Source organism: Dendrobates tinctorius, unplaced genomic scaffold, assembly GCF_039654945.1.
Source record: "Dendrobates tinctorius isolate UK_male_01 unplaced genomic scaffold, ASM3965494v1 ptg000021l, whole genome shotgun sequence".
NCBI lineage: Eukaryota > Metazoa > Chordata > Amphibia > Anura > Dendrobatidae > Dendrobates > Dendrobates tinctorius.
Window position 1 is genome coordinate 15,560,957 of NW_027361689.1, and position 24,657 is coordinate 15,585,613.

A 24,657-nucleotide genomic window follows, 5' to 3' on the forward strand; every position below is an offset into this window, starting at 1 on the left:
GGCATGTACTAGAATTAATTAGCTGCCGTCTGCTATACAGAAAAGGTCAGGAGGTGGCAGCAGACCAAATGCAAAACTGAATGCAAAGAAAGGTAACATAACACAATTATATAAGCATACAATCATAACCTTAGATGGAACAGCACAGTGATTCAGACGAAACTCCCGATGGATCAATGCCACTATAGTGAGGTATCAGAGTTACTCTGGACTCCGCCTGGCCTCTGTTCCGTGGTTTCCTTTTTTTTCAGAAGTGTACAAAATGTGGCTGACAGTATTTTTATGCAATCCTAAAAAGATGGAAACCGCCAGACCAAAGGTCCTATGGCGTCCACAGTGCCTCCATCTGCCTCATTATAGGGAATCTTCCGCCGAGTGTTCTGTTTGAATCATGTATTTCAGAGATTTACATGGAAACCCTGGTATAAGCACTCAGCGCAGAGTGCTGGATAAATGTGCGCCGAGCCTTACTGCAATCTTTGGGAGGCAGAATGAAAAAAAATCAACAGATTGTGAAGAATTGGTTTTATTTATTTTTTATGCCGTACCTCGTGTGGTATAAGTGATTAGGCGACTTTATTCTTCGGGTCGGTGTGATTACAGCGATACCAGATTTATATCGGGTTTGTTCGGCGGTATGATAATAAAGCATTCTTTTTTGCCTCGCTTTTTATTTTTTTACAGTGTTCACTGAAGTGGTTAAATAGTGAGACAGTTTTATAGAGCGAGTCATTACGGTGCCCCCGGAAGAAGCTACCTAGCGAAACAGCGCTCATCGGGCAAGGGGAACGCTCCGCAGCAGTCAACCCCTTACACACCACAATTACAGCACCATCCTGGGCATCCATTTAACAGCAGGTAAAAATTCCTTACTAAATTGAACCATATACCTGCATGCTTAAGCGCACATATATTCCTTTTGGATTAACCTTTTTGGTGTATTTATTGATAACCCTTGTGCTACCAGCACTGGTGAACACTTTATTGTCACTCCATTCTTATCTCCCATCCTCCCTGAGCAGCACAAATATTGTCTTTGCAAAACTTGGTAGTAGAAAACAATTACATATATTGTCCTCATCAAGTGGCCTCTCCTTCCTCTCAGCACGTTTGGGAAATCTCTTACATATACCAGTACAACTTTACAGGGTTTACCTGCAATTTAACTGCATTTGAAATATCTATAATATAACCGAGGGAGCGTCGCTCTGTCTGAAGTCTTTATAGACTGCGCAAGCGCGACACGCCTGCTCAATCTGGACCCAGAGTTACGCATCCACCCAGGAAATCGCGGTATGCGTAAGCACTGAACGCATACCGCGATCTCTGCAACACCTTACCGAACCTGGTGTTGCTGTTGCCGGCGGGGTCTTGCGTCTTCAGGTGACGTCTGGAGTGGACGTATTGCAGCGCCGGAATTGGCGCCAGCGCAATCCGCGCTTACCGCCGCCATTTTCTTGAAGACACACTGCAGTGTGTCTTCAAGAACATGGCGGCGGAAAGCGAGGACAGCGCAGGCACCGTGTCCGGCACCATAACACGCCCAGAACAGGACAGCGCTGGACACAGGGAAGAAAAGGTGAGTATAAATGGTTTTTTTATTTTAAGGTGTGCAGTTTAATAGGGGTGAGGGGGACCATTCATATCAGGATTGGGGGGTGAAGGGACCATGCATACCACGAAAGGGGGGTGAGGGGACTATGCATACCACGAAAGGGGGGTGAGGGGACCATGCATACCATGAAAGGGGGGTGAGGGGACCATGCATACCAGGATAGCGGGGTGAGGGGACCATGCATACCAGGAAAGGGGGGTAAGAGGACCATGCATATTAGGATAGGGGAGTGAGAGGACCATGCATACCAGGATTGGGGGATGAGGGGACCATGAATACCACGAAAGGGGGGTGAGGGGACTATGCATACCACGAAAGGGGGGTGAGGGGACCATGCATACCATGAAAGGGGGGTGAGGGGACCATGCATACCAGGATAGCGGGGTGAGGGGACCATGTATACCAGGAAAGGGGGGTAAGAGGACCATGCATATTAGGATAGGGGAGTGAGAGGACCATGCATACCAGGATTGGGGGGTGAGGGGACCATGAATACCACGAAAGGGGGGTGAGGGGACTATGCATACCACGAAAGGGGGGTGAGGGGACCATGCATACCATGAAAGGGGGGTGAGGGGACCATGCATACCAGGATAGCGGGGTGAGGGGACCATGCATACCAGGAAAGGGGGGTAAGAGGACCATGCATATTAGGATAGGGGAGTGAGAGGACCATGCATACCAGGATTGGGGGGTGAGGGGACCATGCATACCACGAAAGGGGGGTGAGGGGACCATGCATACCAGGATAGGGGGGTGAGAGGACCATGCATACCAGGATAGGGAGGTGAGGGGACCATTCATACCAGGATTGGGGGGTGAGGGGACCATGCATACCACGAAAGGGGGGTGAGGGGACCATGCATACCACGAAAGGGGGGTGAAGGGACCATGCATACCACGAAAGGGGGGTGAAGGGACCATGCATACCACGAAAGGGGGGTGAGAGGACCATGCATACCAGGATAGGGAGGTGAGGGGACCATTCATACAAGGATTGGGGGGTGAGGGGACCATGCATACCACGAAAGGGGGGTGAGGGGACCATGCATACCACGAAAGGGGGGTGAGGGGACCATGCATACCAGGATAGGGGGGTGAGAGGACCATGCATATTTGGATAGGGGAGTGAAAAGACCATGCATACCAGGATTGGGGGAGTGAGAGGACCATGCATACCAGGATTGGGGGGGGTGAGAGGACCATGCATACCAGGATTGGGGGGGTGAGAGGACCATGCATTCCAGGATAGGGGGGTGAGAGGACCATGCATACCAGGATAGGGGGGTGAGGGAACCATGCATACCAGGATAGGGGGTGAGGGGACCATGCATACCAGGATTTGGGGGTGAGAGGACCATGCATACCAGGATAGGGGGGTGAGGGGACCATACATCCTAGGACTGGGGGGTGAGAGGATCATGCATACCAGGATAGGGATGAGGGGTACAATGCATACCAGAATAGGGATGAGGGGTGCTATGCATACCAGAAAAGGGAGGTGAGGGGACCATGCATACCAGGAAAGGGGGGTGAGGGGACCATGCACATTAGGATAGGAGAGTGAGGGGACCATGCATACCAGGATTGGGGGGTGAGGGGACCATGCATACAAGGATTGGGGGGGTGAGGGCACCATGCATACCATGATAGGGATGAGGGGTACAATGCATATCAGGATAGGGATGAGGGGGTGCCATGCATACCAGGATTGGGGGGTGAGGGTACCATACATACCAGGATAGGGATGAGGGGTGCAGCACATACCAGGATGGGAGACCATATACCAATAAAAATGCCCGCTACCAGGGCGTAGAACGAGTTCATAGCTAATAATATATATTGTTCTCTGCTGTGGACCATCCCCCTTCTATTTGGAGGCTTATTACCCTGTCTTTTTAGCTTGTTTCAGATTTTAATGTTACCCAATAAAGATAATGATTTTATTTCACCTTTTGACCTTCCTTCACTTCATTTTTTGCATGGTAACAACCATCACGAAACATGTTGAACCAGTTGTTCGCATCTTGGCACTGTCCAGGTTGAAAACTGTTTATCCCCCAGACATGGATTATGGCGTGGGACAGAACGACGGACAGGTATGGTATATTGTTGGTTTTTTATTTTACTTTTATTACAGGAGCTTTGCTGGAATTAGGCATTTAAATAAAAATGGAAAACTGTGTTTTGTTTTATTTCTAATAAAGGACATTATTCTGGCTGTGTCTTTCTTTACCATATAGCTATAGGATTAGTAATGGATAGGTGTCTTATAGATGCCTCTCCATTACTAGGCCGTGGGCTTGAGGTCAACAGACAATATAAAGGTGATAGCAACCCCACAAAAATTACCCCACTTGCCACCACTACAGGGCAAGTGGGAAGAGCCGGGCAAAGCACCAGATTTGGTGCATCTAATAGATGTCCCTTTTTTGGACAGCTGCGCGCTGCTATTTCTAGGCGGGGGGGGCAATATCCATGGCCCCTTAGCAGCCTGAGAATACCAGCCCCCAGCTGTCTGCTTTAGCAAGGCTGGTTGTGAAAAATGAAGGGGGACCCCACAACGTTTTTTTTAATTATTTATTTAAATAATTTTAAAAAACAGCATGACCTCTATTATTGATAAGAAGCCTTGCTGAAGCGGACACCTGAGGGTTGCAGCCCCCAGCTGTGAGTTTTGTCTGTCTGGTTAGCAAAAATACAGGGGAACCCACGCCATTTTTTTTTTAATTACTGAACACCCCCATCTGCCGCTCCATTCCTCACTGTAATTAGCGGCAGCAGGTGTCGGATGATGGGATCAGTAGTCCCATCAGCTGACACCAGTGACCGGAGGTAAACTTTATACCTCAGATTACAGCTGTGGGCTTACGCTGTCTTTTGACAGGGTGGGAACCGCAGCTCTCTGACTGGCGGGGGATTTCACTGCCGATCAGAAGCGGTGTTTACCGCGCTGCCATGTACATAACAGCACGTCAAACACCCGGTGTTCAGGCAGCCAAATCCGAACAGTAAGGCTATGTGCCCACGTAGCGTTTTTCAAGCGTTTTTTTCCTGAGCAGAAACGCATGCCCTTGCCAGGGAAAATGCATGCGCTTTTTGACACGCGTTTTTGACGCGATTGTCAAGCGTTTTGACATGCGTTTTTGCAATTATAGTGTATGTATGCGGAATTGCATGCGATTCCGCACAATTAATGAACATGCTGCGTTTTTTTCCGCTAAGCGTTTCCGCAGCGGAAAAAAAACGCACCATTAGCACAACATGTGCGTTTTCCATTCTATTACATTAGATGCTTTTCTTAAGCGTTTCCGCAGCAGAAACGCTTGTCTAAAAGCGCTGCGGAAACGCTTAAAAAAAGCAACGTGCGCACACAGCCTAACACGGACTTCCTGGTGAAGTCCATGTTCGGTGTCCGTGCCCGAATAGTGGCTGGTTTGAACAATGAAGGCAACTGTTACCACCCACCTTTCGTGTCTACCTTTTTTCCTTATACATTGTAGCTTGCGAGCAGGGCCCTCATTCCTCTTGGTATCTGTTATGATCTATGTGACTATTGTTATGCTGTAATGTCTATCGTCAGTACAAGTCCCCTCTGAAATGTAAAGTGCTGCGGAATATGTCGGCGCTATAGAAATAAAATTATTATTATTTAGTAGGTGTTCGGTACGGACGCCGAACTTTACTGTTCGGGTTCGTCCATCTCTAATTAAGACCAGTGATTTTATTGCCGGTCTTGATGATGGGATGTGCTGAAGTCAGATGCTCCTGATTTATTTAGAGGTGTAAAACTCTTAATGAGCATCTGACAAATGGTATGTGCCTTCGTAGATCACAAGTCTTACTCATGTCAGAGAACGCAGTACAATTTGCTATGTATGTATGGAACACCATGGCTTGTCATGAATTTGATTAGCTGTGGCATCATGATGCCACTGTGCCCTCTTCTCAATCCAGCTTTGCCCATTTTGGTGGAGCTGGGAGAAACTTTTGTGAGAACACAAAGTCGCAAACGTTTTTTTGACTTTTCAAAGCAATTTACCCCAGAATTCTAGCAAAATTGCCTTGATGAATCGGGGCCTTAGAGGCCTTGTTGGTGTTGTTGTTCAGTCATAGGGTAATGATCTTGGTTGGGTGAAATTGCCAGTTATTGTCCAATATATAAGTAGATATGGGTCACTTTAAGGAGTCATTCAATAATTGTGCAATGGTTTTGTCTGGAGAAGATGCTACAAAAATTTTGAGGGTGTTGAGGAATCCTTTCGGTTTGTCAGTTCTCTTGGGGGGGGAGGGGGCAGGTTTGCAGTTTGCCATCATATGTTAGATGGAGATAATGGTAATGTGTTGAGGAGGGAAGGGATCCATTTGAATGATGTAGGGACAGATGTGCTTCTGTCGGTTTATTCAAAATGATATGGAAGGGGCTTTTGTTTTTTTGGGTGGAGAATGGTAAAGTAGCTGAGTAGATGTCTTGGTTTCCCTCCTCTGCAGTTTTGATCTCAGAAAGTGTCACGAATTTGTAACCTTCTTAGTGTCTCCCAGTGGTCGGCAGAATAGGAACTGTGGAATTTTATAAATGACAAGAATTGAATATTTGTCTTTTTCTGGGAATGTTTAGGAAATTAATAAAGCGTCATCAATGAATGTTAAAGGGGATGGCAGGCTAAATATGTAGCCTACATTCATCTGGATGGTGATACCAAATATATGTACAGTTGTGGCCAAAAGTATCGACACCCCTGCAATTCTGTCAGATAACACTCAGCTTCTTCCTGAAAATGATTGCAAACACAAATTCTTTGGTATTATTATCTTCAATTAATTTGTCTTAAATGAAAAAACACAAAAAGAATTGTCCTAAAGCCAAATTGGATATAATTCCACACCAAACATATAAAAGAGGGTGGACAAAAGTATTGGCACTGTTCAAAACATCATGTGATGTTTCTCTAATTTGTGTAATTAACAGCACCTGTAACTTACCTGTGGCACCTAACAGGTGTTGGCAATAACTAAATCACACTTACAGCCAGTTGACATGGATTAAAGTTGACTCAACCGCTGTCCTGTGTCCTTGTGTGTACCACATTGAGCATGGAGAAAAGAAAGAAGAAAGCACTAGAAAATGGTTTGAGAGTGGCCAGCAATGAGTCCAGACCTGAATCCCATAGAACACCTGTGGAGAGATCTAAAAATGGCAGTTTGGAGAAGGCACCCTTCAAATATCAGGGACCTGGAGCAGTTTGCCAAAGAAGAATGGTCTAAAATTCTAGCAGAGCATTGTAAGAAACTCATTGATGGTTACCGGAAGTGGTTGGTTGCAGTTATTTTGGCTAAAGGTTGTGCAACCAAGTATTAGGCTGAGGGTGCCAATACTTTTGTCTGGCCCATTTTTGGAGTTTTGTGTGAAATGATCAATGTTTTGCTTTTTGCTTCATTCTCTTTTGTGTTTTTTCATTTAAGACAATTTAAATGAAGATAATAATACCAAAGAATTTGTGTTTGCAATTATTTTCAGGAACGATCGACAGGATCAGGGCATCAGGCTGCGGACATCAGCTCCGGACATCAGGCCGCAGTCGTCAGGCTTACGATCTCTGGCAGCGATCGGCAGGTTCAGGCAAAGCAGGGCTCAGGCAAGGAGGCACGACAGAGCTCCAGACATGGTTCGTGTTAGGGAACACGCCAAGGTCCAAGGCAAGGTTCCAGGCAGGGTGCGTGCTAGGAGCACACCAGGGTCCAGGGCAAGATGCAAGGCAAGGTGCGTGTGTAGGGGACACGCCAGGTTCAAAGTACAAGACATAGTGCGTGCGTAGGGACACGCCAGGGTTCAAGATCCAAGGCAAGGTCCTGCGCATGCCGAAGGACATGCCAGGGTCAGGGTACAAGGCACAGTAGTCCTGCGCGCGCAGAGGGGCGTGCCAGGTTCAAGTCAGGGGCCTGCGCGTGCTAGGAGACACGCCAGGGTTCAGGCTAAGGCAAGGGCCTGCGTGTGCAAGAGGGCACGACAGGGTACAGGTAGGGCCTGTGCGTGCAAGAGGGCACGACAGGCTACATGGCAAGACCTGCGTGTACTTTTACAGAAGCACGGGGAGGTATGCCAAGGAGCAGGCTAGGGCCTGTGCGTGCTATTAGAGAAGCACGCAATGCACAGTGCGGGGCAGCATGGGTGCAAGGAAGCACAGAGTACAGCTGGGGCACTGGCTAGCTGGTCGGGCTGAGGCACAGACAGACGGGCAAGACTAAGGCGAACCCGGCTGAGGCATAACAGGCGACACAGCTGTCACTGGCCGACGAGCACAGCTGAGGCACAGACAGGCGGGCACATATAGCGTGGCACGGCTGAGGCACAAACAGGCGGGCGAGGGAAGGCTAGGCACGAGCAAAGGGCACGTGAAGAAACAAGGCAAGGGAAAACAAGAAACAAGGCAAAGCAAGGCTAGGCAAAGTGTGCTGTTCCATGCATGTTTCTAGTTAAAGAAATGTATTTATGTTTTTTCGCTTGTCTCTGCTGCCATCTACTGGCCAGACCATTTAGTTCCTCGGTCTTTCCTTGTTCAGCCTATGGGGAGGGGCTTCTCTTCAGCCTCTTCTCTTCCTGTTTGCTCAGTCATCGGCAGACATCTTACCTGAGAGAACTGTTCTCCCTCATGAGCTGAGGAAGCAGTCTTTTGACCCGCAAGTAGCGACTCCAGAGACAAGCTCCATGCAAGAGACTCAGTGTAATGTTTGGATCGTTATCTACGGAATAAACCAACATTGTTCTTCATCACAACGCGTGTATGCTTATCTGAGAAGCTGCTAAGGGTCATGTCTGCCTCGCTTATTGGATACACAAAGGTAGGAACTTCTCTCACTTACATGTCTGCATACCTTTAATCGCCATTAAGTGGGGACAGAACAGTCAAAAGACTAGCTTGTCGGCCCATACAAGTCAGAAGACTACTTTTAAAGCTCATAAGCAGCTAGAAAACCTCCTTATAGCCCAGCACCCCAGCTACAGATCTCCATCTGCCCCGTCTCCCTATGTGTAATCTGCCCAGCAACAAGCCTCGCACACCAGTCTGCCTGCAGCAGTGCACGTCTGGACAAGCCTAGAAGTAGCTCCACCACCTGCCACATCTTGCAATAACTCTGCTCGTACTGTTAATGAGGACTGTCTATGCACCTGCTGTTTCCTTCTGGCCACATCGCTCCTAAAGGCCTGCAGTACTCCATACCTCATTACCGCGCATCAGCGATCCGCGAACCCCCAAGTTTCGCCAAAGCCACTCTGGGAATCTCATCTGGGACCTCCCGCAGAGCCGCACAGCGATTTTCGGACCCCGATTCAAAAGTTGAATTTTTTAAAGAGACAGTACACCTTTATTCAAAATGGCCGAAAAAGACCTCAGACAGGTCCCTACTGATGAAACAGTGCAAATACAACCTGATACCGTCCACGATGAAGCCCAGGAGGCAGACCCCACATCTCAAGCAGACCAAGTCACCCGACCAAAACGTTCTGCCAAACCAACTATAAAGGTGCTTGAAAACTATCACAATATGAAAGATGAGCTATGTGATCACCTGGAAGAACAGTGGGAATGCGTCACCTCTTATATGTCAAGACTCGAATCCTCATCAGGCAACGCCGCAAGCTTGCAATCCGTCATGGAGCGGCTGAACACCGCCCGTGAAAGGTACAAGAGACTATCAGCAAAGTACATCGCTCTTCTAAAAGATTTTAATTCTGATGAAGCTCTTCCAGACCTCAGTGAGGCGCTAGGGACGGACAAGGAGAGAGACGCCAAGGTCCAACATGCCATAAACAAGGCTGAACACCGTATCTCTCACCTGCAAGAAACCAGGTCACACCGATCGACCTCATCTAAACGTTCCTCTCGGTCATCCAGGGCATCGTCCTCAAGAAGTTCAACCATGAGCGACAGGATACTAGAGGCCCGCATAAAGGCAGAGGAATCCAGAGTGAGACGTTCTTTCACTGAGAGAGAAGCTAAGGCAGAGGCAAAAAGGGCAGAAGCAGACATGGAAGCAAAAAGGGCAGAAGTGGAAGCAAAAAGGGCAGAAGTGGAAGCAAAAAGGGCAGAAGTGGAAGCCAAGAGAGCAGAAGCAGAAGCGGAGGCTCAGCTGAAGATTCTTCGGTCACAGATGGAAGAGGAGGTCGCACTAGCTAAAGTGAGACTACTTGAGCAGGCGTTGATCCAAGGTCCTGATGCAGCTAACTTGCCACCACTGGAATCAGACGATCCAGTCAATCGCACGAAAGACTATGTACTAAACCAGCTACCTGTAGCAACCCCGGTCTACAGTACCGTCCAAGTCGACGACACCAAAACCTCCAACGTACTCCCAGAGATACCTTCTCAAACACAGTCACCACAAGATGGCAACCAAGTGTTTCCTGACCCACCTTTACAGCTCAAGCGGTATTCGTCAGATTCTTCAAGGGCTAAACCACAGCTCAACCCTGCAGCAACATCATTCTATCCGGGAACAGCTCATCCATTCACACCAGGCGGCCCATACGCCCCAGGGGCATCACGAGTCGTCGTGGCAACGAGTGGTGAGAAGTCGGATATGTCCGAGTTCGCCAGGTTCATGGTGAGCAGAGAGCTAATCAACACCAGTCTTACGAAGTTTGATGATCGTGCAGAGAGCTACAGGGCCTGGAAAGCAACCTTTAAGGCAGCCATCGCCAATCTCAACCTAACTGAAGAACAGGAACTTGACCTCCTGATAAAGTGGTTAGGTCCAAGCTCTTCAACCCGCGTCAGGAGCCTCAGAGCGGTCCACGTGGAAGCAGAAGCAGGTCTCGCTGCCGCATGGCAAAGGCTGGAACGCACCTTTGGCAGCGCAGAGGCAATAGAGAAAGCCCTATTCAAGAGACTGCAGGATTTCCAAAAGATCAACCTTAAAGACGTCCACAAGCTGCAAGACCTAAGTGACCTGCTAATGGAGCTGGAGCTCGCCAAAAGAGACCCTCGTCTGTCTGGGCTGTGCTATCTGGATTCAGCCCATGGAGTAAACCCGATCGTGGTGAAGCTGCCATACAGCCTGCAGGAAAAGTGGGCAATGTCAGTATCAAGATACAAAGGAGTGAACGACGTTACCTTCCCTCCATTCATCCACTTCTGCAGGTTCATCGATGAACAGGCCCAGATGAGGAATGACCCCAGCCTCGACTTCCTAGAGTCCAACGCTTCGACAGCCGCACCAACTCCTGCGCCAAGGTATGAAAACACCACATACAAACGCAGAGACACTAAGAGAGCTGTGAGCGTTAGGAAGACCGAGCTACCGTCACCTGCAACGCCCACAGACGAACAGAACATCGTCTCAACACGAGATAAATCCTTTAATCGTGAATGTCCCATCCACAAGAAGCCACACTCGTTGACCAAGTGCAAAGGGTTTAGATCCAAAACCCTACAGGAGCGCAAGGAGATCCTCACAGAGCTCGGGGTTTGCTTCAAATGCTGCGCATCACTTGAGCACATGGCCAAGGACTGCAAATCCACAGCCAAGTGTGGGGAGTGCTACAGCGAAAAGCATGTTTCAGCCATGCACTCAACCCGAATAGCTAGAGACACACCGGCTGCAGTCACCACTGCTCCCGCTCCAAGTCATGGCGGGGAGCCACAGAATCAGACCGACACCGCCACAACTGTCTCCTGCTCATGCTCAGAAGTATGTGGAGAGGGCCGCATGGAGAAATGTTGCGCCCGAATATGCCTCATCAAGGTTTACCCCGAAGGACATCCAGAAAAGGCAATGAAGGTGTATGCCATCATAGACGACCAAAGCAACCGGTCCCTGGCAGGAGCCAAATTCTTTGAAGCCTTCGGAATTAGTGGACCATCAGAGCCCTACACCTTGAACACCTGCTCAGGCCGCATAGAGACTAGCGGCAGAAGAGCCCAGGGATTCATCGCTTCTCCTATCAACGGGAAGACTGAAATACCTCTGCCAACGCTAGTTGAATGTAACCAAATACCCAGCCATAGGAGTGAAATTCCTACCCCAGAAGCTGTACTTCATCAGCCGCACCTGAAGCACCTCGTAAGCGTCATCCCACCTATGGACAACAACGCGGAGATTCTACTCCTGCTCGGCAGAGACAACCTGAGGGTACACAAGGTGCGACAACAGTGCAACGGACCTGACTACGCACCATACGCCCAGAGACTGGACCTCGGATGGGTAGTCATAGGAAACGTGTGCGTTGATCGATCAGAAATCGACTCCTTCAGGACCTACGTCCATGGAGACGCACAACCTGCCTAAGGCCATGTCCTCATCACTATGAAGTGAAAGAGAAGCCCCCAGACTCAATACAGCTGCCTGACATCGCTTCTTCTCTGCGTACCGACAACTTGGGAAGATCAGTCTTTCACATCACCAAGGACGACGATAAAGTAGCCTTGTCAGTGGAGGACAGAGAATTCATCGACATAATGGACCGTGAGTTCTCTAAGGACAAAACCGACCACTGGGTCTCTCCATTACCCTTCCGATCCACCAGGGTAAGACTGCCAAACAACCGAGACCAAGCTCAGAACAGATTCAACTCTCTTCAACGTTCAATGAACCACAAACCTGAAATGAGGGAGCACATTGTCGCCTTTATGGACAGAATATTTCGCAACAACCACGCGGAACCCGCTCCTCCCGTGAAGAAGAACGAAGAGTGCTGGTATCTGCCTTCATTTGGTGTCTACCACCCACGGAAACCGAACCAAATCAGGGTTGTCTTTGACTCCAGCGCCAAACATGGAGGCGTATCACTCAACGATGTCCTCCTCACAGGTCCCAACCTGACGAACAACTTAGTAGGAGTGTTGCTGAGGTTCAGGAAAGAACTCGTCGCCATCACTGCCGATATCGAACAGATGTTCCACTGTTTCCTAGTCAGGGAGGACCACCGGAACTTCCTCAGATTCCTGTGGTTCAAGGACAACGACACCAACAAAGAGATGGTGGAATACCGTATGAGAGTCCATGTCTTTGGGAACAGCCCTTCACCCGCAGTAGCAACCTACGGTCTCCGAAGGACCGAATCAGAGGGAGAGTCTGAGTATGGCACAGACGCAAGAGACTTCGTTGAAAGAGACTTCTATGTAGACGACGGGCTCAAATCACTGCCCACTGAAGAAGCAGCCATTGATTTGCTCAAGAGGACCCAAGGTATGCTGGCCCAGGCAAGGCTCAGGCTTCATAAAATCGCTTCAAACAGCCCGACCGTAATGAGAGCCTTTGATTCGGGTGATCATGCCCCTGGATTCAAGGACATTGACTTGGGGCTAGACAGCCCACCCGTGCAGAGGAGCCTAGGCATCAGATGGGATCTCGCAGCCGACTCCTTCGGGTTTCAAGTGAATTGCTCGGACAAACCGTTCACAAAACGTGGTGTCCTCTCCATAGTGAACAGCTTATTTGACCCGCTGGGGTTCGTGGCGCCCATCACCATACAAGGCAAATCCTTGTTGAGACAACTATCTGAAACTGTCAAGGATTGGGATACCCCGCTCCCCTCCGACAAAGAGAAAAAATGGGAAACTTGGAAACAGTCGTTGTGCGGATTGAACAATATTCACATCCCGAGATGCTACACCAAAATCTCCCTTGCCTCTAGCGGAAGGAAAGAACTCCACGTCTTTTCAGACGCCTCCACAGAAGCCATAGCGGCGGTTGCATACCTGAAGGTGATGGACGCCAGCGGGCAAAGCTACGTCGGATTGGTGTTCGGCAAGGCGAAGCTAGCCCCGAAGCCTGACCACACCATCCCCAGACTCGAACTCTGTGGAGCCGTCTTGGCAGTGGAAATTGCTGACTTCATACTACAAGAACTGTGTATCGAAATAGATGAGGTCCAATTCTACACCGACAGCAAGGTCGTTTTGGGTTACATCTACAATACATCGAGACGATTCTACGTGTATGTCAGTAACCGCATCGAAAGGATCAGGAGATCCTCCAAACCGGAACAATGGCGTTACGTACCATCGGAGCTGAATCCAGCAGATCTTGCAACCAGACCCATGTCTATATCTTCTTTCGTTAACTCTTCTTGGCTTACACGTCCAGAGTTCCTGCTGAGACGGTCAGAAGAAGGTGTCCAGGAAGACTTCAGCATCCTAGATCCAGACAACGATCCAGATGTCCGAACTGAGGTCCATACCCTGACCACCAGTGCTGAGAAAACATCCTACCTCGGCTGCCAACGTTTTGAACGTTTCTCCAGCTGGTTAAGACTCGTCAGGACTGTTGCCAGGTTAGTGCACATCGCCAGATGTTATCGTGCAGACTTTAAAGACAAGGACTGTCATCGCTGGCATGTATGCCACAGACCTCTTTCTGCTGAGGACATCTCCCGTAGTGAGTCCCTCATTATACGCCACCTCCAACAGAGCGAATTCGCCACCGAATGGAAGTGCTTAAATAACAAACAGCAGATTCCATTAAGAAGCCCCCTCGCCAATTTAAACCCAGTAATGGACAGCTTCGGCTTACTGAGGGTTGGCGGTCGTTTAAGCCAGGCTCGTTTCGGTGTCGCAGAGCAAAATCCTCTCATCATTCCCAACAAACACCACGTTACAGTCTTACTGATCCGTCATCATCATGAAAGGGCTGAACACCAAGGCAGGCAAATTACAGAGGGCACTCTACGGTCTGCAGGCCTCTGGATTGTCGGGATGAAGAGACGTGTAGCACAAATACTTCACGATTGTGTGCACTGTCGCAAAGTGAGAGGAAAGCAACTGTGCCAACAAATGGCCGACCTACCTACAGATAGACTTTCCATGGAACCCTTTCACCTATGTGGGCCTAGACGTTTTCGGACCATGGATGGTATCCACACGCAGAACTCGTAGCAGCCGTGCGGACAGTAAGCGGTGGGCTGTGCTATTCACCTGCTTGAGCATCCGAGCCGTTCACATCGAGGTGTTAGAGTCCATGGATACCTCCTGCCTGATTAACGCCTTGAGAAGATTCCTCGCCATCAGAGGACCAGTAAAGCAGCTGAGGTCCGACCGCGGCAGCAACTTCGTCGGTGCATGTAGAGAGCTGAACATCGACACCAAGCCAATCCAAGACCAGCTGGCAGACAAGGGTTGCACCTGGATCTTCAATTCTCCTCACAGTTCTCACATGGGAGGCTCCTGGGAGAGGATGATCGGAATCTCACGCAACATCCTGAACTCCATGCTAAAGGACGCCAACTCCTCGAGACTCACGCACGAGACTCTAGTGACTCTTTTAGCCGAAGTCTCAGCCATCATCAACTCGAGACCCCTTGTGCCGGTGTCAATGGATCCAGAGGTACCAACCATGTTGACTCCCAACATCCTTCTTACTCAGAAGATCGACAACGCGGTAATTCCCAGCGGAGATTTCACTCATGCCAACACCTACCAAAGACACTGGAAACGAGTCCAATATTTGGCCGACTACTTCTGGAACCGATGGAGGAAGGAATACCTTACCATTCTTCAAGGGAGAAGGAAGTGGCGACATCCCAAGCCGAATATCAAGGAAGGAGATCTGGTCCTCATGAAAGACCAGACCACTGAAAGGACTGACTGGCCTCTGGGACTTGTTACCAGGACACTGCCTAGCCAGGACGGCAACGTGCGGAAGGTGGAGCTGAGGGTCTTTAGGAAGGGTGAGACGAAGATCTTTGCGAGGCCAATCCATGAACTCGTCCTCTTACTGCCTATCGAGAGCGCCACTACGGGATGAGCGTTCTGCACCCGAAGTTTGGCCGTTTTTTCTGATTTTTTGAACTTTAATTGTTGCATTTAACATGCCCTTTCTTTTAGGTTTATTATTGTTATGGACAATAGTGGAATCCCCATAGTGAATTCCAGACGGGGAGTGTGCTGTTCCATGCATGTTTCTAGTTAAAGAAATGTATTTATGTTTTTTCGCTTGTCTCTGCTGCCATCTACTGGCCAGACCATTTAGTTCCTCGGTCTTTCCTTGTTCAGCCTATGGGGAGGGGCTTCTCTTCAGCCTCTTCTCTTCCTGTTTGCTCAGTCATCGGCAGACATCTTACCTGAGAGAACTGTTCTCCCTCATGAGCTGAGGAAGCAAAGTCTTTTGACCCGCAAGTAGCGACTCCAGAGACAAGCTCCATGCAAGAGACTCAGTGTAATGTTTGGATCGTTATCTACGGAATAAACCAACATTGTTCTTCATCACAACGCGTGTATGCTTATCTGAGAAGCTGCTAAGGGTCATGTCTGCCTCGCTTATTGGATACACAAAGGTAGGAACTTCTCTCACTTACATGTCTGCATACCTTTAATCGCCATTAAGTGGGGACAGAACACAAAGTACGGAATAAGGAGCGGAACGTAGGCAGAAGCACTGAGCCAGTTCAGAGAGAGTATAGGGCTAGCAGCGGAGCATAGGCCGAAGCACAGAGCCAGATCTAGGGAGAACCTTGAGACTAGCCATGGAATGTGCTAGCGAGCACCAGAAGAGTAAGGAAAGCGAGGCAAAGGCAGGAAGCATGAGAAGTACTACAAGGCTCAGAATAGCAAAGACCAGACTTGGCGAAACAGGCAAGGCAGAGAACATAGGAAGTACTACAAGGCAAAGCATAGCAAGGACAAAACATGGCGAAAACAGGCAAAGGCAGAGAACATAGGAAGTACTACAAGGCAAAGCATAGCAAGGACACAACATGGCGAAAACAGGCAAAAGGCAGAGAACATAGTAAGTACTACAAGTCAAAGCATAGCAAGACATGGCACAAAAGACATCACAAGATATAGCACGAGACAAGAGGCAGAATACAAGCACAGAGCGTGTGCAGAGAAGCACTACAGGGCAGAGTGCAAGGGCACAGAATACAGAGAGGCCCCGACCATAGAAAGGGGCGGTCTGATATAGGGCATTAGCACCTGCACTTCCGGATCAGGACCAGGGGAGGACTTTCGGTTCAGTCCTCCAGGATCATAGAGAAGATCACATGGTCGAGTCCTCCAAGACCATAGAGAGGACCATAGGAAAGGTCACATGGTCAGGGTCTCCAGGATCACAGAGAGGATAGCTGGATCAGACTGTGCTGGAACATAGGAAAGGTCACATGATCAGGGTCTCCAGGATCACAGAGTGGATTGCTGCAGGCAGAGCAGAGACGGCTGGTCACACAGCAATGGCGTGTAGCCATGAGGTAAAAACACACATGCGCACTGGCAATGGCAGGCAGCCATGAGATGAGGGGCGCGTGCACACTGCTCCAGGCATCTTGCAGCACAACAGTCACGAGGTGCGTGTGCACACTGCTTCCAGGGATCTTACAGCATAAGACATAATGGGCATGATAGTTTGATGCGCGTGCACACTGCTCCAGGAGACATGCGACATATCAGACATGGCGGGCATGATAGTTTGGTGCGCCTACACACTGCTCCAGGGTTCATGCGGCATAACAGACATGGCGGGCATGACAGGTTTATTATTTTTCAATAATAAATACACTCTTTAAAAATATGATTTGTTTCTGGGTCGCTATATGGTGAAAACACGGATTAAACTCGTACTTGAAAAACTGAGAAGTAGCACATTAGTATAATGGCAGACATGGAGGCCATTGTTAGCTATGATTATTACCATCTTTATTTTTGAAGATTATTAAAAAGATAATCTAAATTTGGGATAGCTACACAAATGAAACCACCAAAGGGTTGCATAGGATAAATAGTACAAATTCAGAGGATTAAATTATATTGTAAACGAATACTGATCACCAGGTAAACATATCATATGCATGCATAAGCCCTAGGGTAGGAGACTATGAGGACTAGTGGGTACAGTTTACAAATAACTGGCCTAATGTGCTATAATGTAAGTAGCAAACCCCTTTTAATACATACCAAACGGTTAATCAACCCAGCATATAACATGGTCAGAGTGTAAATCAGTCATTACATATCTCACACTGGTAACCCCTCCATTCATTTACAATTAGCTATGGAGACAGAGTCTCAGGGAGATCTATGTCTGGCCCATAGATCTTAACAGCTCATTTACTGTATATATTAAGAAAAACGTGAATTTCTCAGGAATACGACCTCAGATCGCAGATACCAAGATATGATTTTATTCAACTTTCTATGACCTACATGTACATACAGAAGACTTAGGAAGGTTCATTTTACTGACAGATGTCCTTACAAGCAGTCTCCTGATTACATTGGTAATACAAAACCTATATTAGCAGTGCTATATATTACACTACACTGTCAGTGCTTGACAGATATTTAGCCTATCTGATTGGCTATAGTATATGACAGACTCGTAGGCCTTTGTCAGGCCTCTGATTGCCATTAAAATTGCAATTCATCAGCACTAGAGATTGCACTGCGGGGATACAGATGAGATGCCAGAGGGATCATTTTCCACTGTCTTACTCATGTGCTGGTCTCACTGTTGAAAACAACATATGAGGGGTTAAACTGCTAAGATATGTGAGAACACCAGGAGCCTGTAACGCTCAATCGGCAGGAGCTGTAACGTGCAGGAGCCTGTACCATGCGATCAGCAGGAGCTGTAACGTGCAGGAGCCTGTACCATGCGATCAGCAGGAGCTGTAACGTGCAGGAGCCTGTACCATGCGATCAGCAGGAGCTGTAATGTGCAGGAGCCTGTACCATGCGATCAGCAGGAGCTGTAACGTGCAGGAGCCTGTACCATGCGATCAGCAGGAGCTGTAACGTGCAGGAGCCTGTACCATGCGATCAGCAGGAGCTGTAACGTGCAGGAGCCTGTACCATGCGATCAGCAGGAGCTGTAACGTGCAGGAGCCTGTACCATGCGATCAGCAGGAGCTGTAACGTGCAGGAGCCTGTACCATGCGATCAGCAGGAGCTGTAACGTGCAGGAGCCTGTACCATGCGATCAGCAGGAGCTGTAACGTGCAGGAGCCTGTACCATGTGATCAGCAGGAGCCTGTACCATGTGATCAGCAGGAGCTGTAACGTGCAGGAGCCTGTACCATGCGATCAGCAGGAGCTGTAACGTGCAGGAGCCTGTACCATGCGATCAGCAGGAGCTGTAACGTGCAGGAGCCTGTACCATGCGATCAGCAGGAGCTGTAACGTGCAGGAGCCTGTACCATGCGATCAGCAGGAGCTGTAACGTGCAGGAGCCTGTACCATGTGATCAGCAGGAGCTGTAACGTGCAGGAGCCTGTACCATGTGATCAGCAGGAGCTGTACCATGTGATCAGCAGGAGCTGTACCATGTGATCAGCAGGAGCTGTACAGTGCATGACTTGTACCATACGATCAGCAGGAGCTGTACCGTGTAGGAGCCTGTACTGTGTGATCAGCAGGAGTTGTACTGTGCAATAGCCTGTACCGACCAGGAGCCTATACCGTGTGATCATCAGGAGCTGTACCATGAAGGAGACTGTATCGTGTGATCAGCAGGAGCTGTACCGAGCAGGAGCCTGTACTGTGTAATCAACAGGATCTGTACATTGTATGTAGTCTAAAATAGTGTCAATATAAACATCTCATCACCATGTACAAAAACAAGCCCTCATACAAGTCCACTAATGGAAAAATAATAAAGTTATGGATCTTAGAAAATGGCGACACAAGCTAAAACAAGTTTTTCTACAAAGTTTTTACTTTTTTTAGTTACTAAAATATAAAAAACAATACAAGGTTGGGTTCACTGTAATCGTTCTGATCAGAAGAATCATGTTGCCATGTGTGAAGGACAAGGGAGACTCCATTTTGGATTAAAGGTTCAGGACATCTCACTCCACTCCTGAAATGTGCCCCCACCCTTGGGATTCCAAAGGATCATTGTTTTGCTTTAATTAACTCCAAGAACAAGCCCTTTGAAGCTCTGGTCCCCACCAATTAGCACAAGGGTGTGAGTTCGAGTGCAGTTACAGCCAAACTGGATTCCTTTGTCTGACACAAACACATGGAGACATCATGGCACTACAGATTACAGCAAGGCTCTGAGGTATTGAATCTGGAAAATGACCTATAATAACAGAATTCAATATCTCTGAGCCTAGCCGAGCACATTCTCAAAACCGGAATTCCTTCCTCAACACGCCCGTGCCCGACAGCCACCTATAGCACTCTGCATTATGGAGCTATGAAGCGTAGCTACCAGGGATTACATACAGTAGGCATATTTGGTCTCCTTGCACAGATAAAATCCAATGGAACCCAGTGGCGGTGCCGCCAACCAAATTGGAGCTATGGGAGGAAAGTTATGGACCATCCATGGCTCTGCCTGGAAAACAATTCTCTCAGAGATTTGAGGAGAGAGGCTGCACAAGCCAAGGGGTGGGCACAGAGTGTGGGAGGGAACAGCCTAGGAGTTAAGAGACAGCTACTCATTTTGTGCTTAGTTTTCTACTGGCAGGAGGATCCATTATCTGATGCGACTGGGATAACCATGTAACTAAGATTTGGACCTGTGATCTATCAGCGCCTCCCTGTGGTCACATGCTACATAACACGGTAATTGCAACCTATCTATACCCTATCCTATTACTACACTCTTGACTGTATACCTTGTGGTGTAGTGACCACTGTGTCCGCTAGAGGGCGCTGTGTGGGTGTCCCAGGAGCGAGGATGAGTTGTAGGATACTGAATGACCGTTATGTATCTCAAGGTGGGTGGCCTTGGGATGGAAGCTTGAACATGTGTGTTGGTCAGCAGAGGTACTGCTGAGCTTCTGTTACACGGTATCAGGGAGAGCATTCCAGGTAGCTGGTGAGACGCGCGAGACCAGCTACCTACAAATCCACCCAGGGGTGTGTCTAGAGCGCCATAGTAAAGAATGTATGAATGCTTGTAGGACCTGTGATGAGGTCATAGCCATGTGACTACGGACCATATAAGGTGGCCAGGGTAGGTCACATGAGTGAATGCTTGGACCCGGTTGGTCCGTTTGGAAGGTCTCGCTGAAAGATGTCTGCCTTCCTGAAGTGTCTGTGTGTAATGGCTGCAAGTATCTGAGAGTTCCCAGGGGAGGGAATGAACGTCTGAAGTATGAAGCAGCTGTGAGGTAACCCGGCCACGGGGTGAGCTAACTGTGGTTAGGCGAGAGCCTGCGTACTGGACATTGTATAACCTGTGTGACCACAGGGTTAACAGAGGGAAGCTCTGTCATGGACGTTATGCTGTTTAATATGAACTTTCTGTTGCATATGGCTTTGGTTTATATTGCATAATAAACCGAATGGACTGAGTTTATGTTGAGAAACCTGTGCCGGACCTGGTTTTCTGCAGCAAAGTGAGTGTCCCCAACATGTATAACAAGCGCTACCTTACAACCTGTATATTGTTCTGTAAATATATGCCTGTATTTTTCTAGTGTGCCTTTCGGCGATTAAATATAAAATTAATCTTGGGCAGCTCTTTTATCTCGATACACGAATCCCCACCTCCGCACGCTTCGTTGGTTATTATGCGCTACCCGGGTTGATTTCTGACCTGATATAAGCCTGCTGACGGACGGGGCTTATTTTGATCGAGGAACTGTTGGCAGCAAACCGTACTGTTTTAGTGAGGAACTCTGGCAGTGACGGCCGGGAGGTATATTATATATATATATATATATATATATATCCCCAGCCTGGACGGGTGAAATATATCCACCCTCAGTGGGAACGCCTCATTAACTCACTCATATAGGGGAAGCCTTTCCAGCGACTATTTGCCCTCGGTGCAGTTCCCTGACTGACCTGGGGGAAGTGGTGGCACCAGAGCCTTCTCTCCCCTCCCCTGAGGTGAGTGAAGTAGACACCCCCTTCCCCTGTGCGATCCATCACACCAGGTCAATCTTACTGCACAATGAAAGCTGTTAAAACCAAACTTAAAAAAAGACAGAATCATGTTTTTGTTTTGTTTTTTTGACCATTTCACTGCATTGGTGAATTTTTTTCTCCCACTATTCAGTACATTATATGGTAAAATGGATGATGTAATTCAAAAATACTATTTTTCCTGCAAAAAATGAGCTCTCAAACGGATATATTGGTGAAAAAATGAAGTTGTTATGGCCCTTAGACAATGGAGAGAAAAAATAAAGCGAAACAAGCAAACACAAAACATCATCTGTATAAAGTTTTTTTTTTTTCATTTTATTTTGACTCATGTTTATTCTTTCCATCAAACTGATGAAAATATGATCTGTGCTAACACTGTGTCCCTTCATATGCACATGTTGCTCGGTGTCCCAGTGGTAGCTGACTGAAATTCCCATTGTGTAGAGTTAAATTGGTGCATTCCATCCCGGGACCTGGAGCTTCCAGGAGATCAGAGAACAAAAACTCATTCAGCTACCTCTTTAAAAAGAAAATATGAGTGAATTCCTGCTCTGTCCCAACTTTTCATGACCGGTAGGCCTAACATCACAGCAAGGCAGTTGATGACATAAGTCACTTTAAGGTTATGTGCACATGCCATCTTTTTCAGGCGGATTCCTCCTGGAACCAGCTGAAAAAGTTCTTAACAAAATGTCAAAAATAATGAACATATGCATATGCACTGCAATGTAAAAAATACTCTCTCTGCACATGTTTCATCCCCCTTTAACATCTTTCAAACGTTTCAAGCTTCGAAAGTCATGAATTGGCTAAAAAAGTGACCTTTCCATTCTTCACGTTGGTTTTACCTATTTTATATATAAAATTTGTAAAAAAGACACCTCAAAAACACCCAGAAATATAACAAAGAATGTGCCTTAGGAAAAACATAATCCATAAGACATCTATAAGACAAAATATGCACACGTCCTTAGGATCACTTTATGTTTCTCAATCTCTGATCACTTAGCCTAAATGACAGCTCCTCAGCGTCCCTCCTCCCTGCCAAGATCCCACAGAGTCACGCTTACTGGGTAGAGGCCAAATACACTTGGTTTCATGGTATGATAAAAATTACAGACCTCTCCATTCTTTGTAGGTGGGAAAACTTGCAAAATCGGCAGTGTATCAAACACTTATTTTCCCCACTGTATAGACAGCAGTCTCAGCAGTGTGTCCAATGTGATGTATACAGCGTGTCCTATGTGATGTATGCAGCAGGGTCAGTGTGTCCTATGTGATATATATAGCAGTTGTAGTGTCTCAGATGTGATGTATACAGCAGTCTGAGTATCTCCTACATGATGCATACCGCAGAGTCTCGGTGTCCTATGTGAGGTAAATACAACAGTCTCAGTGTCTCCTTTATGATGTGTATACACCAGACTCAGTGTATCCTGTGTGATGTTAAAAGGGTGAAATAGAAAATTGGTGATGTGTACAATATTAAAGTAAATATATTTCTATATATAATCTATCCAATCCACACAGGCAAAGAAATAAAACCATAGATGTCCATAAATTAAGTTATATGTAATAATGAGAAATGAAACGGGATAAAAGTATTGAACACACTTACTGAAATTTAATTAATACTTTGTACAGAAGCCTTTGTTCGTGATGACTGCTTCAAGATGCCTCCCGTATGGAGAAACTAGTCACAGGCATTGCTCAGCTGTGATTTTGACCAATTCTTCCACACAAACACTCTTCAAATCCTGGAGGATCCGTGGGTTCCTGGATCTAAGTTCAGAACAACTTACTGCTGTGAGTTCTTTTCAAAACTTGGTCTGTGCTCCAGTCCAACTCAAACCTTGAAAGCAGTTGCAAGTAGAAACATGGTTATTACCAGCTAACATCACAGCCACACAAAAGAGAAGCACCAAAGAGAACCATAACGTTAGGGGTGAGTTATGTGAATGTTTGAACAAAAAAAGCAGGATAATTTTCAAGTTGATAATTTTGTATGATGATATGAATATCCAAATGGCCATTGACAGGAAAAAGGTTCCTCACATCTGGTGTAAACTCTAATCATGATTCCTCCATTGTTGCTGTTTCTTCAGCTCACATTAAATCCTGTGGTGTACAGGGACAGATTGTGCAGTGATGTTTCCACAGTTCTGGAGTGTGCCAGTTAAGAACTCAATTCTAGTATGGGATCTGGCGAGACAAATGTTTACTCAAAGCCCATAGCAGCCGCTCAAACACAGGGAGGTGAAATCATTGGAAAATCAACACTGCAATAAAAGTGCAAATGATGACAAGGTAATTGATTAAGCCTTAAAGGGAATGAATTATTAGAAAATGACCCATTGCTTAAAGGGAACCTGTCAGCAGGTTATGTCCGATATAAGATACGGCCATCACCTTTAAGTGCTTATGCACAACAATCTATAATGCTGTATATTAGCCCCCAAAGCGACCTGGATGAACTGAAAAATAAATTTTATTATACTAACCTGCGGGGCAGTCCAGTCTGATGGGTGTCGCTGGTCTTGGTCCGCTGTCTCCCGTCTTCTTACGATCGCTGCCCTCCTGCTTGCTTCTTGTGGATGATGCGACCCTGGCATCATCCATACAGGCTCCCCAGCATCGCGCTGCTGTGCAGATGTACATCTCTGCCCTGTTGAGGGCAGCGCAAAGTACTGCAGTGCACAGGTGCCGGAAAAGGTCAAAGAGCCCCAGCAACTGTGCACTGCAGTACTCTGCTCTGCCCTCAACATGGCAGAGAAGTACGTCTGCGCAGGAGCGCAATGCCGGGGAGCCTGTGTGGATGATGCAGGGTCAGGTCAACCACAAGAAGCAAGCAGGAGAGTGACGATCATAAGAAGATGGCAGGCGCCCGACCAAGACCAGCAACACCCATCGGACCCCCCACAATTGAGTATAATAAAAGTTATTTTTCTCCTCTTCCAGGTCGGGATCGGAGCAGATATACAGCATTATAGAATGCTGTGTATAAGGCCTGAAAGGTGGTGGCCGCATCTTATATCGGCCAAAACTGCTGACAGGTTCCCTTTAAATCAGACTTTTGTGTTGAAATTTTTTTATATTTTTATTAAAGTTCACAATTCGTATTAAAAAAAATAAATCTTGCAGTTTCCACATGGGACTCTGGAACTGTTTTAGACTTTAACTTTCTATTTCAGGAAACAACACATATGCAGTGCCTCTAAAAGGTCT

At 47.5% G+C, this 24,657-nt stretch overlaps 1 long non-coding RNA gene across 1 annotated transcript; it reads left to right on the forward strand.

Moving 5' to 3' along the window:
• LOC141083792 (uncharacterized) lies at nt 1–23,826 on the forward strand. Its single transcript, XR_012230828.1, has 3 exons — nt 1–92; nt 685–858; nt 23,077–23,826. It is a non-coding gene; the product is annotated as an uncharacterized lncRNA (long non-coding RNA).
• The last annotated feature ends 831 nt before the right edge of the window (nt 23,827–24,657 follow it).